This window comes from Schistocerca serialis, chromosome 2 (genome assembly GCF_023864345.2).
Source record: "Schistocerca serialis cubense isolate TAMUIC-IGC-003099 chromosome 2, iqSchSeri2.2, whole genome shotgun sequence".
NCBI lineage: Eukaryota > Metazoa > Arthropoda > Insecta > Orthoptera > Acrididae > Schistocerca > Schistocerca serialis.
Genome location: NC_064639.1, coordinates 804,672,212 through 804,687,344, shown reverse-complemented (window position 1 = coordinate 804,687,344; position 15,133 = coordinate 804,672,212). Strand labels below are relative to the sequence as shown.

At 50.1% G+C, this 15,133-nt stretch overlaps 19 non-coding genes across 19 annotated transcripts; 14 read left to right on the top strand and 5 right to left on the bottom strand.

The window, feature by feature from the left end:
* Positions 1–312: 312 nt before the first annotated feature.
* Positions 313–385, bottom strand: Trnav-uac (transfer RNA valine (anticodon UAC)). Its single transcript has one exon. It is a non-coding gene; the product is annotated as a tRNA-Val (tRNA).
* Positions 386–620: 235 nt separating this feature from the next.
* Trnap-cgg (transfer RNA proline (anticodon CGG)) lies at positions 621–692 on the top strand. The gene has a single exon. It is a non-coding gene; the product is annotated as a tRNA-Pro (tRNA).
* A 1,647-nt stretch (positions 693–2,339) lies between these two features.
* Positions 2,340–2,411, top strand: Trnap-ugg (transfer RNA proline (anticodon UGG)). Its single transcript has one exon. It is a non-coding gene; the product is annotated as a tRNA-Pro (tRNA).
* A 601-nt stretch (positions 2,412–3,012) lies between these two features.
* Trnav-uac (transfer RNA valine (anticodon UAC)) lies at positions 3,013–3,085 on the bottom strand. Its single transcript has one exon. It is a non-coding gene; the product is annotated as a tRNA-Val (tRNA).
* A 235-nt stretch (positions 3,086–3,320) lies between these two features.
* Positions 3,321–3,392, top strand: Trnap-cgg (transfer RNA proline (anticodon CGG)). The gene has a single exon. It is a non-coding gene; the product is annotated as a tRNA-Pro (tRNA).
* Positions 3,393–5,040: 1,648 nt separating this feature from the next.
* On the top strand, positions 5,041–5,112 carry Trnap-ugg (transfer RNA proline (anticodon UGG)). Its single transcript has one exon. It is a non-coding gene; the product is annotated as a tRNA-Pro (tRNA).
* Positions 5,113–5,713: 601 nt separating this feature from the next.
* Positions 5,714–5,786, bottom strand: Trnav-uac (transfer RNA valine (anticodon UAC)). Its single transcript has one exon. It is a non-coding gene; the product is annotated as a tRNA-Val (tRNA).
* Positions 5,787–6,021: 235 nt separating this feature from the next.
* Trnap-cgg (transfer RNA proline (anticodon CGG)) lies at positions 6,022–6,093 on the top strand. The gene has a single exon. It is a non-coding gene; the product is annotated as a tRNA-Pro (tRNA).
* Positions 6,094–6,493: 400 nt separating this feature from the next.
* On the top strand, positions 6,494–6,565 carry Trnap-cgg (transfer RNA proline (anticodon CGG)). The gene has a single exon. It is a non-coding gene; the product is annotated as a tRNA-Pro (tRNA).
* Positions 6,566–6,965: 400 nt separating this feature from the next.
* Trnap-cgg (transfer RNA proline (anticodon CGG)) lies at positions 6,966–7,037 on the top strand. The gene has a single exon. It is a non-coding gene; the product is annotated as a tRNA-Pro (tRNA).
* A 1,648-nt stretch (positions 7,038–8,685) lies between these two features.
* Trnap-ugg (transfer RNA proline (anticodon UGG)) lies at positions 8,686–8,757 on the top strand. The gene has a single exon. It is a non-coding gene; the product is annotated as a tRNA-Pro (tRNA).
* Positions 8,758–9,358: 601 nt separating this feature from the next.
* On the bottom strand, positions 9,359–9,431 carry Trnav-uac (transfer RNA valine (anticodon UAC)). Its single transcript has one exon. It is a non-coding gene; the product is annotated as a tRNA-Val (tRNA).
* A 235-nt stretch (positions 9,432–9,666) lies between these two features.
* On the top strand, positions 9,667–9,738 carry Trnap-cgg (transfer RNA proline (anticodon CGG)). The gene has a single exon. It is a non-coding gene; the product is annotated as a tRNA-Pro (tRNA).
* A 400-nt stretch (positions 9,739–10,138) lies between these two features.
* Positions 10,139–10,210, top strand: Trnap-cgg (transfer RNA proline (anticodon CGG)). The gene has a single exon. It is a non-coding gene; the product is annotated as a tRNA-Pro (tRNA).
* A 1,646-nt stretch (positions 10,211–11,856) lies between these two features.
* Positions 11,857–11,928, top strand: Trnap-ugg (transfer RNA proline (anticodon UGG)). Its single transcript has one exon. It is a non-coding gene; the product is annotated as a tRNA-Pro (tRNA).
* A 601-nt stretch (positions 11,929–12,529) lies between these two features.
* On the bottom strand, positions 12,530–12,602 carry Trnav-uac (transfer RNA valine (anticodon UAC)). The gene has a single exon. It is a non-coding gene; the product is annotated as a tRNA-Val (tRNA).
* Positions 12,603–12,837: 235 nt separating this feature from the next.
* On the top strand, positions 12,838–12,909 carry Trnap-cgg (transfer RNA proline (anticodon CGG)). Its single transcript has one exon. It is a non-coding gene; the product is annotated as a tRNA-Pro (tRNA).
* A 400-nt stretch (positions 12,910–13,309) lies between these two features.
* Trnap-cgg (transfer RNA proline (anticodon CGG)) lies at positions 13,310–13,381 on the top strand. Its single transcript has one exon. It is a non-coding gene; the product is annotated as a tRNA-Pro (tRNA).
* Positions 13,382–15,029: 1,648 nt separating this feature from the next.
* On the top strand, positions 15,030–15,101 carry Trnap-ugg (transfer RNA proline (anticodon UGG)). The gene has a single exon. It is a non-coding gene; the product is annotated as a tRNA-Pro (tRNA).
* The last annotated feature ends 32 nt before the right edge of the window (positions 15,102–15,133 follow it).

Genomic DNA, 15,133 nt, shown 5'->3' with positions numbered 1-15,133 from the left:
GTGGCTAAGAGTTTCTCATTATTAGTTTGCATCACACTTTGACAGAGCTGTGACAAGGCGAGTAGGGTGAGCTCAGGAAAGCCAGTAGCAAGCGCACTTGAAGTAGCCCTGAAGAACCGGATTATAAATTTTGCCTGCCATAATGGAGCTAGGGGCGTTCTCAGTTACCAAATACCGGTGCAATAAGAGAGCAACAGTATTTGACAGTAAAATGACGCCCTATCCGTCTAGCATACAACATTGCTTGTCTCTGCATACGCGGACGTGAGGTCATCTCGGAAATGAAATCCGAAATGTAGATTAAAATTGTTGTGTTCCCGCCCGGGATCGAACCGGGGACCTTCTGCGTGTAAAGCAGACGTGATAACCGCTACACCACGGAAACAACGGTCATTTTCATGTACCACCCGGAGACTCGTAATAGCAACAGTTTCTCTTCTGTGTTAGCAAGGGCATCGGCTACGAGCTCCCTCCGATTCGTGAAGTTCCTGTAGTAAAAGACGTCGATGGAAACAATCTAACCGCGACAGACAGGGAGAACGCTGGCTGAGCTGCAGCCCTACATGGTGAGGCCATCAAAGGTGGCGTCATTCACATGCAGTGCGTTTTCGGAACGAATAGGCTCGTTGGTCTAGGGGTATGATTCCTGCTTCGGGTGCAGGAGGTCCCGGGTTCAAATCCCGGACGAGCCCTTGCGTTTTGTACAACGGTGTGGTAACAAATCGCATGGCGGCGGCTGTTTCGCGCATTTCCAGGCCTCCAAGTCAGCGCTAAAATCCGACAACCAGTTCTGAAACCGTTTCATGTTTCATTTGAGCCATGTGCACCCTGCTGATGGAACGTTTGCAGTTGATTTAAATGAACACAGTAGAGATCGTAGCAAGTGTCTTGCTGAGTGCGACGAAAACGGGTTTCCGCCCGCAATCGAGCCGGGGACCTTCTGCGTGTTCGGCACGGCGCCTGGGCTCGGCGGCAGCTGCTGCTCTTTCCTTCCTTACGAGATACCGTCGATTCGCGCAGTCGTTATTGCAAAAGATGTCACCAAAGGCAATCGCTTCGTTAGCGGCACTTTGCCTGGGCTCGGCGGCAGCTCTACATGGAGGCACCAGCAGCCCAGCCAGGCCGCCGCCGGCACCGGTGCGCCACAGCGCAAGGAGCCGGCGGCCGCCCTGCAATGCCCCTGTCGTTGCATATTCCACCCGCCTCATATCCTCTCCATGTCTGACTCACTACCCCAAATGACACTGCAGTCGACGTGCTTATTACTATCGCTTTTGGAAGAACCAAGGCGCAGTATTCTAGTGTCGAACCGGTACTGCAAATTGGGATTAAGCAAAAATTTATTGTGTGGTCGAGCGACAGCCTCGGCTCGCTCTTCCTACATGATCGCTTCTTGTGCGGAATAATTCCTAGCTCGCCGATGGCTTCAGAGTTGGTCTTCTCGAAGTTTTGCTTTCGCAATGCATTCCGCAATCTTTTCGTTATGAGTTGTGTGCTTCGGTTTCCCGACTTTCTTGTGTTTAGTGCGTTTGGCTTCTCTTAACCCTTAGCCACCGCTTGCCGAAATTTCCACACTATCATCTGTCGACCTGCAGAGCTCGATGAAGGCCTCGCGGCCGTTCCTGAGCTCGTGGAACGGTCGAATCTGTAGTTGTTTCCAGATCTCTCCCACACAACGGCCTCCCAGAAGCTTGGATTACAGAAGTACGCCACTACTCCCAGCCGGAGATTCACGATTGAAAGCAGAATGACATGAGCTACACGCAGCTCCGAAATTTTTTTTTTTTTTTTGTGTCTGACCTACTTTGAAAGACTTTGTAGTCGACTTACTTACTACTATCGCTGTTAGAAACCAGGTGATAACCGCACAGTATTTTAGAGACGATCCGGTAATGAAAATTTAGAATAAGTAAAACAGTATCAAAAGAAGTTGTGTGGTGGAGCAGCACATGCAATTCACGCTTCCTAGATAATCGTTACTGCATAGAATAATTCTTTTGTCTGCGGCGTCTTCAGTATCCGTCTTCTGGAAGTTTTGCTTGCAGTATATTGTGCAATCTTTTCGTTATGAGTTGGTGCTTGGTTTCCCGATGTTCTTTTGTTTAGTGCATTCGCCTTCTCTTAACCCTGAGAAACCACATACCGAAACTGAGGCACTGCCGGCTGTTCATAAGCAGTGCTCGATGAAGTTATTTCGCTTTTTATTCGTTGCCTTTAATATTCTTCTCATCAGTGGTGAGTGCTGCCTGCAGAAAGCGTTTATCTTGCGAATTCGCGTGAAAGTTTGTGTTCCCTGTGAGGCCCACTACTTGGGATTAACTTGACTGCTCCAGCCAGGTGGCTCGTTGGTCTAGGGGTATGATTCCTGCTTTGGGTGCAGGAGGTCCCGGGTTCAAATCCCGGACGAGCCCTGCCATTTTGACCGTGATGAAGAGTAGGTGGAACTCAGCCCCGGTTGCAGCTCCTCAATGAAGAGTTGACGCCTGTTATAGCACGTTGATATAACAAGAATGCGGCACCAGTAAAGTACGTAGGTGGAATTCGGTAGGAAGGCAGACGGTAATTTTGCATGCAACGGAAAACAAGGTTGTCTTTGCGGGATATGTGCACCGTGAGTGGAGATTCAGCTTAATTGTGCGACAGTCTACCCTCATCTTACTAGCGACGGCAACAACCAAGGGGTGGCATGTAAGATTGAGCGTGGCTAAGAGTTTCTCATTATTAGTTTGCATCACACTTTGACAGAGCTGTGACAAGGCGAGTAGGGTGAGCTCAGGAAAGCCAGTAGCAAGCGCACTTGAAGTAGCCCTGAAGAACCGGATTATAAATTTTGCCTGCCATAATGGAGCTAGGGTCGTTCTCAGTTACCAAATACCGGTGCAATAAGAGAGCAACAGTATTTGACAGTAAAATGACGCCCTATCCGTCTAGCATACAACATTGCTTGTCTCTGCATACGCGGACGTGAGGTCATCTCGGAAATGAAATCCGAAATGTAGATTAAAATTGTTGTGTTCCCGCCCGGGATCGAACCGGGGACCTTCTGCGTGTAAAGCAGACGTGATAACCGCTACACCACGGAAACAACGGTCATTTTCATGTACCACCCGGAGAATCGTAATAGCAACAGTTTCTCTTCTGTGTTAGCAAGGGCATCGGCTACGAGCTCCCTCCGATTCGTGAAGTTCCTGTAGTAAAAGACGTCGATGGAAACAATCTAACCGCGACAGACAGGGAGAACGCTGGCTGAGCTGCAGCCCTACATGGTGAGGCCATCAAAGGTGGCGTCATTCACATGCAGTGCGTTTTCGGAACGAATAGGCTCGTTGGTCTAGGGGTATGATTCCTGCTTCGGGTGCAGGAGGTCCCGGGTTCAAATCCCGGACGAGCCCTTGCGTTTTGTACAACGGTGTGGTAACAAATCGCATGGCGGCGGCTGTTTCGCGCATTTCCAGGCCTCCAAGTCAGCGCTAAAATCCGACAACCAGTTCTGAAACCGTTTCATGTTTCATTTGACCCATGTGCACCCTGCTGATGGAACGTTTGCAGTTGATTTAAATGAACACAGTAGAGATCGTAGCAAGTGTCTTGCTGAGTGCGACGAAAACGGGTTTCCGCCCGCAATCGAGCCGGGGACCTTCTGCGTGTTCGGCACGGCGCCTGGGCTCGGCGGCAGCTGCTGCTCTTTCCTTCCTTACGAGATACCGTCGATTCGCGCAGTCGTTATTGCAAAAGATGTCACCAAAGGCAATCGCTTCGTTAGCGGCACTTTGCCTGGGCTCGGCGGCAGCTCTACATGGAGGCACCAGCAGCCCAGCCAGGCCGCCGCCGGCACCGGTGCGCCACAGCGCAAGGAGCCGGCGGCCGCCCTGCAATGCCCCTGTCGTTGCATATTCCACCCGCCTCATATCCTCTCCATGTCTGACTCACTACCCCAAATGACACTGCAGTCGACGTGCTTATTACTATCGCTTTTGGAAGAACCAAGGCGCAGTATTCTAGTGTCGAACCGGTACTGCAAATTGGGATTAAGCAAAAATTTATTGTGTGGTCGAGCGATAGCCTCGGCTCGCTCTTCCTACATGATCGCTTCTTGTGCGGAATAATTCCTAGCTCGCCGATGGCTTCAGAGTTGGTCTTCTCGAAGTTTTGCTTTCGCAATGCATTCCGCAATCTTTTCGTTATGAGTTGTGTGCTTCGGTTTCCCGACTTTCTTGTGTTTAGTGCGTTTGGCTTCTCTTAACCCTTAGCCACCGCTTGCCGAAATTTCCACACTATCATCTGTCGACCTGCAGAGCTCGATGAAGGCCTCGCGGCCGTTCCTGAGCTCGTGGAACGGTCGAATCTGTAGTTGTTTCCAGATCTCTCCCACACAACGGCCTCCCAGAAGCTTGGATTACAGAAGTATGCCACTACTCCCAGCCGGAGATTCACGATTGAAAGCAGAATGACATGAGCTACACGCAGCTCCGAAATTTTTTTTTTTTTTTTTGTGTCTGACCTACTTTGAAAGACTTTGTAGTCGACTTACTTACTACTATCGCTGTTGGAAACCAGGTGATAACCGCACAGTATTTTAGAGACGATCAGGTAATGAAAATTTAGAATAAGTAAAACAGTATCAAAAGAAGTTGTGTGGTGGAGCAGCACATGCAATTCACGCTTCCTAGATAATCGTTACTGCATAGAATAATTCTTTTGTCTGCGGCGTCTTCAGTATCCGTCTTCTGGAAGTTTTGCTTGCAGTATATTGTGCAATCTTTTCGTTATGAGTTGGTGCTTGGTTTCCCGATGTTCTTTTGTTTAGTGCATTCGCCTTCTCTTAACCCTGAGAAAGCACATACCGAAACTGAGGCACTGCCGGCTGTTCATAAGCAGTGCTCGATGAAGTTATTTCGCTTTTTATTCGTTGCCTTTAATATTCTTCTCATCAGTGGTGAGTGCTGCCTGCAGAAAGCGTTTATCTTGCGAATTCGCGTGAAAGTTTGTGTTCCCTGTGAGGCCCACTACTTGGGATTAACTTGACTGCTCCAGCCAGGTGGCTCGTTGGTCTAGGGGTATGTTTCCTGCTTTGGGTGCAGGAGGTCCAGGGTTCAAATCCCGGACGAGCCCTGCCATTTTGACCGTGATGAAGAGTAGGTGGAACTCAGCCCCGGTTGCAGCTCCTCAATGAAGAGTTGACGCCTGTTATAGCACGTGGATATAACAAGAATGCGGCACCAGTAAAGTACGTAGGTGGAATTCGGTAGAAAGGCAGACGGTAATTTTGCATGCAACGGAAAACAAGGTTGTCTTTGCGGGATATGTGCACCGTGAGTGGAGATTCAGCTTAATTGTGCGACAGTCTACCCTCATCTTACTAGCGACGGCAACAACCAAGGGGTGGCATGTAAGATTGAGCGTGGCTAAGAGTTTCTCATTATTAGTTTGCATCACACTTTGACAGAGCTGTGACAAGGCGAGTAGGGTGAGCTCAGGAAAGCCAGTAGCAAGCGCACTTGAAGTAGCCCTGAAGAACCGGATTATAAATTTTGCCTGCCATAATGGAGCTAGGGGCGTTCTCAGTTACCAAATACCGGTGCAATAAGAGAGCAACAGTATTTGACAGTAAAATGACGCCCTATCCGTCTAGCATACAACATTGCTTGTCTCTGCATACGCGGACGTGAGGTCATCTCGGAAATGAAATCCGAAATGTAGATTAAAATTGTTGTGTTCCCGCCCGGGATCGAACCGGGGACCTTCTGCGTGTAAAGCAGACGTGATAACCGCTACACCACGGAAACAACGGTCATTTTCATGTACCACCCGGAGACTCGTAATAGCAACAGTTTCTCTTCTGTGTTAGCAAGGGCATCGGCTACGAGCTCCCTCCGATTCGTGAAGTTCCTGTAGTAAAAGACGTCGATGGAAACAATCTAACCGCGACAGACAGGGAGAACGCTGGCTGAGCTGCAGCCCTACATGGTGAGGCCATCAAAGGTGGCGTCATTCACATGCAGTGCGTTTTCGGAACGAATAGGCTCGTTGGTCTAGGGGTATGATTCCTGCTTCGGGTGCAGGAGGTCCCGGGTTCAAATCCCGGACGAGCCCTTGCGTTTTGTACAACGGTGTGGTAACAAATCGCATGGCGGCGGCTGTTTCGCGCATTTCCAGGCCTCCAAGTCAGCGCTAAAATCCGACAACCAGTTCTGAAACCGTTTCATGTTTCATTTGAGCCATGTGCACCCTGCTGATGGAACGTTTGCAGTTGATTTAAATGAACACAGTAGAGATCGTAGCAAGTGTCTTGCTGAGTGCGACGAAAACGGGTTTCCGCCCGCAATCGAGCCGGGGACCTTCTGCGTGTTCGGCACGGCGCCTGGGCTCGGCGGCAGCTGCTGCTCTTTCCTTCCTTACGAGATACCGTCGATTCGCGCAGTCGTTATTGCAAAAGATGTCACCAAAGGCAATCGCTTCGTTAGCGGCACTTTGCCTGGGCTCGGAACGAATAGGCTCGTTGGTCTAGGGGTATGATTCCTGCTTCGGGTGCAGGAGGTCCCGGGTTCAAATCCCGGACGAGCCCTTGCGTTTTGTACAACGGTGTGGTAACAAATCGCATGGCGGCGGCTGTTTCGCGCATTTCCAGGCCTCCAAGTCAGCGCTAAAATCCGACAACCAGTTCTGAAACCGTTTCATGTTTCATTTGAGCCATGTGCACCCTGCTGATGGAACGTTTGCAGTTGATTTAAATGAACACAGTAGAGATCGTAGCAAGTGTCTTGCTGAGTGCGACGAAAACGGGTTTCCGCCCGCAATCGAGCCGGGGACCTTCTGCGTGTTCGGCACGGCGCCTGGGCTCGGCGGCAGCTGCTGCTCTTTCCTTCCTTACGAGATACCGTCGATTCGCGCAGTCGTTATTGCAAAAGATGTCACCAAAGGCAATCGCTTCGTTAGCGGCACTTTGCCTGGGCTCGGAACGAATAGGCTCGTTGGTCTAGGGGTATGATTCCTGCTTCGGGTGCAGGAGGTCCCGGGTTCAAATCCCGGACGAGCCCTTGCGTTTTGTACAACGGTGTGGTAACAAATCGCATGGCGGCGGCTGTTTCGCGCATTTCCAGGCCTCCAAGTCAGCGCTAAAATCCGACAACCAGTTCTGAAACCGTTTCATGTTTCATTTGAGCCATGTGCACCCTGCTGATGGAACGTTTGCAGTTGATTTAAATGAACACAGTAGAGATCGTAGCAAGTGTCTTGCTGAGTGCGACGAAAACGGGTTTCCGCCCGCAATCGAGCCGGGGACCTTCTGCGTGTTCGGCACGGCGCCTGGGCTCGGCGGCAGCTGCTGCTCTTTCCTTCCTTACGAGATACCGTCGATTCGCGCAGTCGTTATTGCAAAAGATGTCACCAAAGGCAATCGCTTCGTTAGCGGCACTTTGCCTGGGCTCGGCGGCAGCTCTACATGGAGGCACCAGCAGCTCAGCCAGGCCGCCGCCGGCACCGGTGCGCCACAGCGCAAGGAGCCGGCGGCCGCCCTGCAATGCCCCTGTCGTTGCATATTCCACCCGCCTCATATCCTCTCCATGTCTGACTCACTACCCCAAATGACACTGCAGTCGACGTGCTTATTACTATCGCTTTTGGAAGAACCAAGGCGCAGTATTCTAGTGTCGAACCGGTACTGCAAATTGGGATTAAGCAAAAATTTATTGTGTGGTCGAGCGACAGCCTCGGCTCGCTCTTCCTACATGATCGCTTCTTGTGCGGAATAATTCCTAGCTCGCCGATGGCTTCAGAGTTGGTCTTCTCGAAGTTTTGCTTTCGCAATGCATTCCGCAATCTTTTCGTTATGAGTTGTGTGCTTCGGTTTCCCGACTTTCTTGTGTTTAGTGCGTTTGGCTTCTCTTAACCCTTAGCCACCGCTTGCCGAAATTTCCACACTATCATCTGTCGACCTGCAGAGCTCGATGAAGGCCTCGCGGCCGTTCCTGAGCTCGTGGAACGGTCGAATCTGTAGTTGTTTCCAGATCTCTCCCACACAACGGCCTCCCAGAAGCTTGGATTACAGAAGTATGCCACTACTCCCAGCCGGAGATTCACGATTGAAAGCAGAATGACATGAGCTACACGCAGCTCCGAAATTTTTTTTTTTTTTTTTGTGTCTGACCTACTTTGAAAGACTTTGTAGTCGACTTACTTACTACTATCGCTGTTGGAAACCAGGTGATAACCGCACAGTATTTTAGAGACGATCAGGTAATGAAAATTTAGAATAAGTAAAACAGTATCAAAAGAAGTTGTGTGGTGGAGCAGCACATGCAATTCACGCTTCCTAGATAATCGTTACTGCATAGAATAATTCTTTTGTCTGCGGCGTCTTCAGTATCCGTCTTCTGGAAGTTTTGCTTGCAGTATATTGTGCAATCTTTTCGTTATGAGTTGGTGCTTGGTTTCCCGATGTTCTTTTGTTTAGTGCATTCGCCTTCTCTTAACCCTGAGAAAGCACATACCGAAACTGAGGCACTGCCGGCTGTTCATAAGCAGTGCTCGATGAAGTTATTTCGCTTTTTATTCGTTGCCTTTAATATTCTTCTCATCAGTGGTGAGTGCTGCCTGCAGAAAGCGTTTATCTTGCGAATTCGCGTGAAAGTTTGTGTTCCCTGTGAGGCCCACTACTTGGGATTAACTTGACTGCTCCAGCCAGGTGGCTCGTTGGTCTAGGGGTATGATTCCTGCTTTGGGTGCAGGAGGTCCAGGGTTCAAATCCCGGACGAGCCCTGCCATTTTGACCGTGATGAAGAGTAGGTGGAACTCAGCCCCGGTTGCAGCTCCTCAATGAAGAGTTGACGCCTGTTATAGCACGTGGATATAACAAGAATGCGGCACCAGTAAAGTACGTAGGTGGAATTCGGTAGAAAGGCAGACGGTAATTTTGCATGCAACGGAAAACAAGGTTGTCTTTGCGGGATATGTGCACCGTGAGTGGAGATTCAGCTTAATTGTGCGACAGTCTACCCTCATCTTACTAGCGACGGCAACAACCAAGGGGTGGCATGTAAGATTGAGCGTGGCTAAGAGTTTCTCATTATTAGTTTGCATCACACTTTGACAGAGCTGTGACAAGGCGAGTAGGGTGAGCTCAGGAAAGCCAGTAGCAAGCGCACTTGAAGTAGCCCTGAAGAACCGGATTATAAATTTTGCCTGCCATAATGGAGCTAGGGGCGTTCTCAGTTACCAAATACCGGTGCAATAAGAGAGCAACAGTATTTGACAGTAAAATGACGCCCTATCCGTCTAGCATACAACATTGCTTGTCTCTGCATACGCGGACGTGAGGTCATCTCGGAAATGAAATCCGAAATGTAGATTAAAATTGTTGTGTTCCCGCCCGGGATCGAACCGGGGACCTTCTGCGTGTAAAGCAGACGTGATAACGGCTACACCACGGAAACAACGGTCATTTTCATGTACCACCCGGAGACTCGTAATAGCAACAGTTTCTCTTCTGTGTTAGCAAGGGCATCGGCTACGAGCTCCCTCCGATTCGTGAAGTTCCTGTAGTAAAAGACGTCGATGGAAACAATCTAACCGCGACAGACAGGGAGAACGCTGGCTGAGCTGCAGCCCTACATGGTGAGGCCATCAAAGGTGGCGTCATTCACATGCAGTGCGTTTTCGGAACGAATAGGCTCGTTGGTCTAGGGGTATGATTCCTGCTTCGGGTGCAGGAGGTCCCGGGTTCAAATCCCGGACGAGCCCTTGCGTTTTGTACAACGGTGTGGTAACAAATCGCATGGCGGCGGCTGTTTCGCGCATTTCCAGGCCTCCAAGTCAGCGCTAAAATCCGACAACCAGTTCTGAAACCGTTTCATGTTTCATTTGAGCCATGTGCACCCTGCTGATGGAACGTTTGCAGTTGATTTAAATGAACACAGTAGAGATCGTAGCAAGTGTCTTGCTGAGTGCGACGAAAACGGGTTTCCGCCCGCAATCGAGCCGGGGACCTTCTGCGTGTTCGGCACGGCGCCTGGGCTCGGCGGCAGCTGCTGCTCTTTCCTTCCTTACGAGATACCGTCGATTCGCGCAGTCGTTATTGCAAAAGATGTCACCAAAGGCAATCGCTTCGTTAGCGGCACTTTGCCTGGGCTCGGAACGAATAGGCTCGTTGGTCTAGGGGTATGATTCCTGCTTCGGGTGCAGGAGGTCCCGGGTTCAAATCCCGGACGAGCCCTTGCGTTTTGTACAACGGTGTGGTAACAAATCGCATGGCGGCGGCTGTTTCGCGCATTTCCAGGCCTCCAAGTCAGCGCTAAAATCCGACAACCAGTTCTGAAACCGTTTCATGTTTCATTTGAGCCATGTGCACCCTGCTGATGGAACGTTTGCAGTTGATTTAAATGAACACAGTAGAGATCGTAGCAAGTGTCTTGCTGAGTGCGACGAAAACGGGTTTCCGCCCGCAATCGAGCCGGGGACCTTCTGCGTGTTCGGCACGGCGCCTGGGCTCGGCGGCAGCTGCTGCTCTTTCCTTCCTTACGAGATACCGTCGATTCGCGCAGTCGTTATTGCAAAAGATGTCACCAAAGGCAATCGCTTCGTTAGCGGCACTTTGCCTGGGCTCGGCGGCAGTTCTACATGGAGGCACCAGCAGCTCAGCCAGGCCGCCGCCGGCACCGGTGCGCCACAGCGCAAGGAGCCGGCGGCCGCCCTGCAATGCCCCTGTCGTTGCATATTCCACCCGCCTCATATCCTCTCCATGTCTGACTCACTACCCCAAATGACACTGCAGTCGACGTGCTTATTACTATCGCTTTTGGAAGAACCAAGGCGCAGTATTCTAGTGTCGAACCGGTACTGCAAATTGGGATTAAGCAAAAATTTATTGTGTGGTCGAGCGACAGCCTCGGCTCGCTCTTCCTACATGATCGCTTCTTGTGCGGAATAATTCCTAGCTCGCCGATGGCTTCAGAGTTGGTCTTCTCGAAGTTTTGCTTTCGCAATGCATTCCGCAATCTTTTCGTTATGAGTTGTGTGCTTCGGTTTCCCGACTTTCTTGTGTTTAGTGCGTTTGGCTTCTCTTAACCCTTAGCCACCGCTTGCCGAAATTTCCACACTATCATCTGTCGACCTGCAGAGCTCGATGAAGGCCTCGCGGCCGTTCCTGAGCTCGTGGAACGGTCGAATCTGTAGTTGTTTCCAGATCTCTCCCACACAACGGCCTCCCAGAAGCTTGGATTACAGAAGTATGCCACTACTCCCAGCCGGAGATTCACGATTGAAAGCAGAATGACATGAGCTACACGCAGCTCCGAATTTTTTTTTTTTTTTTGTGTCTGACCTACTTTGAAAGACTTTGTAGTCGACTTACTTACTACTATCGCTGTTGGAAACCAGGTGATAACCGCACAGTATTTTAGAGACGATCAGGTAATGAAAATTTAGAATAAGTAAAACAGTATCAAAAGAAGTTGTGTGGTGGAGCAGCACATGCAATTCACGCTTCCTAGATAATCGTTACTGCATAGAATAATTCTTTTGTCTGCGGCGTCTTCAGTATCCGTCTTCTGGAAGTTTTGCTTGCAGTATATTGTGCAATCTTTTCGTTATGAGTTGGTGCTTGGTTTCCCGATGTTCTTTTGTTTAGTGCATTCGCCTTCTCTTAACCCTGAGAAAGCACATACCGAAACTGAGGCACTGCCGGCTGTTCATAAGCAGTGCTCGATGAAGTTATTTCGCTTTTTATTCGTTGCCTTTAATATTCTTCTCATCAGTGGTGAGTGCTGCCTGCAGAAAGCGTTTATCTTGCGAATTCGCGTGAAAGTTTGTGTTCCCTGTGAGGCCCACTACTTGGGATTAACTTGACTGCTCCAGCCAGGTGGCTCGTTGGTCTAGGGGTATGATTCCTGCTTTGGGTGCAGGAGGTCCAGGGTTCAAATCCCGGACGAGCCCTGCCATTTTGACCGTGATGAAGAGTAGGTGGAACTCAGCCCCGGTTGCAGCTCCTCAATGAAGAGTTGACGCCTGTTATAGCACGTGGATATAACAAGAATGCGGCACCAGTAAAGTACGTAGGTGGAATTCGGTAGAAAGGCAGACGGTAATTTTGCATGCAACGGAAAACAAGGTTGTCTTTGCGGGATATGTGCACCGTGAGTGGAGATTCAGCTTAATTGTGCGACAGTCTACCCTCATCTTACTAGCGACGGCAACAACCAAGGGGTGGCATGTAAGATTGAGCGTGGCTAAGAGTTTCTCATTATTAGTTTGCATCACACTTTGACAGAGCTGTGACAAGGCGAGTAGGGTGAGCTCAGGAAAGCCAGTAGCAAGCGCACTTGAAGTAGCCCTGAAGAACCGGATTATAAATTTTGCCTGCCATAATGGAGCTAGGGGCGTTCTCAGTTACCAAATACCGGTGCAATAAGAGAGCAACAGTATTTGACAGTAAAATGACGCCCTATCCGTCTAGCATACAACATTGCTTGTCTCTGCATACGCGGACGTGAGGTCATCTCGGAAATGAAATCCGAAATGTAGATTAAAATTGTTGTGTTCCCGCCCGGGATCGAACCGGGGACCTTCTGCGTGTAAAGCAGACGTGATAACCGCTACACCACGGAAACAACGGTCATTTTCATGTACCACCCGGAGACTCGTAATAGCAACAGTTTCTCTTCTGTGTTAGCAAGGGCATCGGCTACGAGCTCCCTCCGATTCGTGAAGTTCCTGTAGTAAAAGACGTCGATGGAAACAATCTAACCGCGACAGACAGGGAGAACGCTGGCTGAGCTGCAGCCCTACATGGTGAGGCCATCAAAGGTGGCGTCATTCACATGCAGTGCGTTTTCGGAACGAATAGGCTCGTTGGTCTAGGGGTATGATTCCTGCTTCGGGTGCAGGAGGTCCCGGGTTCAAATCCCGGACGAGCCCTTGCGTTTTGTACAACGGTGTGGTAACAAATCGCATGGCGGCGGCTGTTTCGCGCATTTCCAGGCCTCCAAGTCAGCGCTAAAATCCGACAACCAGTTCTGAAACCGTTTCATGTTTCATTTGAGCCATGTGCACCCTGCTGATGGAACGTTTGCAGTTGATTTAAATGAACACAGTAGAGATCGTAGCAAGTGTCTTGCTGAGTGCGACGAAAACGGGTTTCCGCCCGCAATCGAGCCGGGGACCTTCTGCGTGTTCGGCACGGCGCCTGGGCTCGGCGGCAGCTGCTGCTCTTTCCTTCCTTACGAGATACCGTCGATTCGCGCAGTCGTTATTGCAAAAGATGTCACCAAAGGCAATCGCTTCGTTAGCGGCACTTTGCCTGGGCTCGGAACGAATAGGCTCGTTGGTCTAGGGGTATGATTCCTGCTTCGGGTGCAGGAGGTCCCGGGTTCAAATCCCGGACGAGCCCTTGCGTTTTGTACAACGGTGTGGTAACAAATCGCATGGCGGCGGCTGTTTCGCGCATTTCCAGGCCTCCAAGTCAGCGCTAAAATCCGACAACCAGTTCTGAAACCGTTTCATGTTTCATTTGAGCCATGTGCACCCTGCTGATGGAACGTTTGCAGTTGATTTAAATGAACACAGTAGAGATCGTAGCAAGTGTCTTGCTGAGTGCGACGAAAACGGGTTTCCGCCCGCAATCGAGCCGGGGACCTTCTGCGTGTTCGGCACGGCGCCTGGGCTCGGCGGCAGCTGCTGCTCTTTCCTTCCTTACGAGATACCGTCGATTCGCGCAGTCGTTATTGCAAAAGATGTCACCAAAGGCAATCGCTTCGTTAGCGGCACTTTGCCTGGGCTCGGCGGCAGTTCTACATGGAGGCACCAGCAGCTCAGCCAGGCCGCCGCCGGCACCGGTGCGCCACAGCGCAAGGAGCCGGCGGCCGCCCTGCAATGCCCCTGTCGTTGCATATTCCACCCGCCTCATATCCTCTCCATGTCTGACTCACTACCCCAAATGACACTGCAGTCGACGTGCTTATTACTATCGCTTTTGGAAGAACCAAGGCGCAGTATTCTAGTGTCGAACCGGTACTGCAAATTGGGATTAAGCAAAAATTTATTGTGTGGTCGAGCGACAGCCTCGGCTCGCTCTTCCTACATGATCGCTTCTTGTGCGGAATAATTCCTAGCTCGCCGATGGCTTCAGAGTTGGTCTTCTCGAAGTTTTGCTTTCGCAATGCATTCCGCAATCTTTTCGTTATGAGTTGTGTGCTTCGGTTTCCCGACTTTCTTGTGTTTAGTGCGTTTGGCTTCTCTTAACCCTTAGCCACCGCTTGCCGAAATTTCCACACTATCATCTGTCGACCTGCAGAGCTCGATGAAGGCCTCGCGGCCGTTCCTGAGCTCGTGGAACGGTCGAATCTGTAGTTGTTTCCAGATCTCTCCCACACAACGGCCTCCCAGAAGCTTGGATTACAGAAGTATGCCACTACTCCCAGCCGGAGATTCACGATTGAAAGCAGAATGACATGAGCTACACGCAGCTCCGAAATTTTTTTTTTTTTTTTTGTGTCTGACCTACTTTGAAAGACTTTGTAGTCGACTTACTTACTACTATCGCTGTTGGAAACCAGGTGATAACCGCACAGTATTTTAGAGACGATCAGGTAATGAAAATTTAGAATAAGTAAAACAGTATCAAAAGAAGTTGTGTGGTGGAGCAGCACATGCAATTCACGCTTCCTAGATAATCGTTACTGCATAGAATAATTCTTTTGTCTGCGGCGTCTTCAGTATCCGTCTTCTGGAAGTTTTGCTTGCAGTATATTGTGCAATCTTTTCGTTATGAGTTGGTGCTTGGTTTCCCGATGTTCTTTTGTTTAGTGCATTCGCCTTCTCTTAACCCTGAGAAAGCACATACCGAAACTGAGGCACTGCCGGCTGTTCATAAGCAGTGCTCGATGAAGTTATTTCGCTTTTTATTCGTTGCCTTTAATATTCTTCTCATCAGTGGTGAGTGCTGCCTGCAGAAAGCGTTTATCTTGCGAATTCGCGTGAAAGTTTGTGTTCCCTGTGAGGCCCACTACTTGGGATTAACTTGACTGCTCCAGCCAGGTGGCTCGTTGGTCTAGGGGTATGATTCCTGCTTTGGGTGCAGGAGGTCCAGGGTTCAAATCCCGGACGAGCCCTGCCATTTTGACCGTGATGAAGAGTAGGTGGA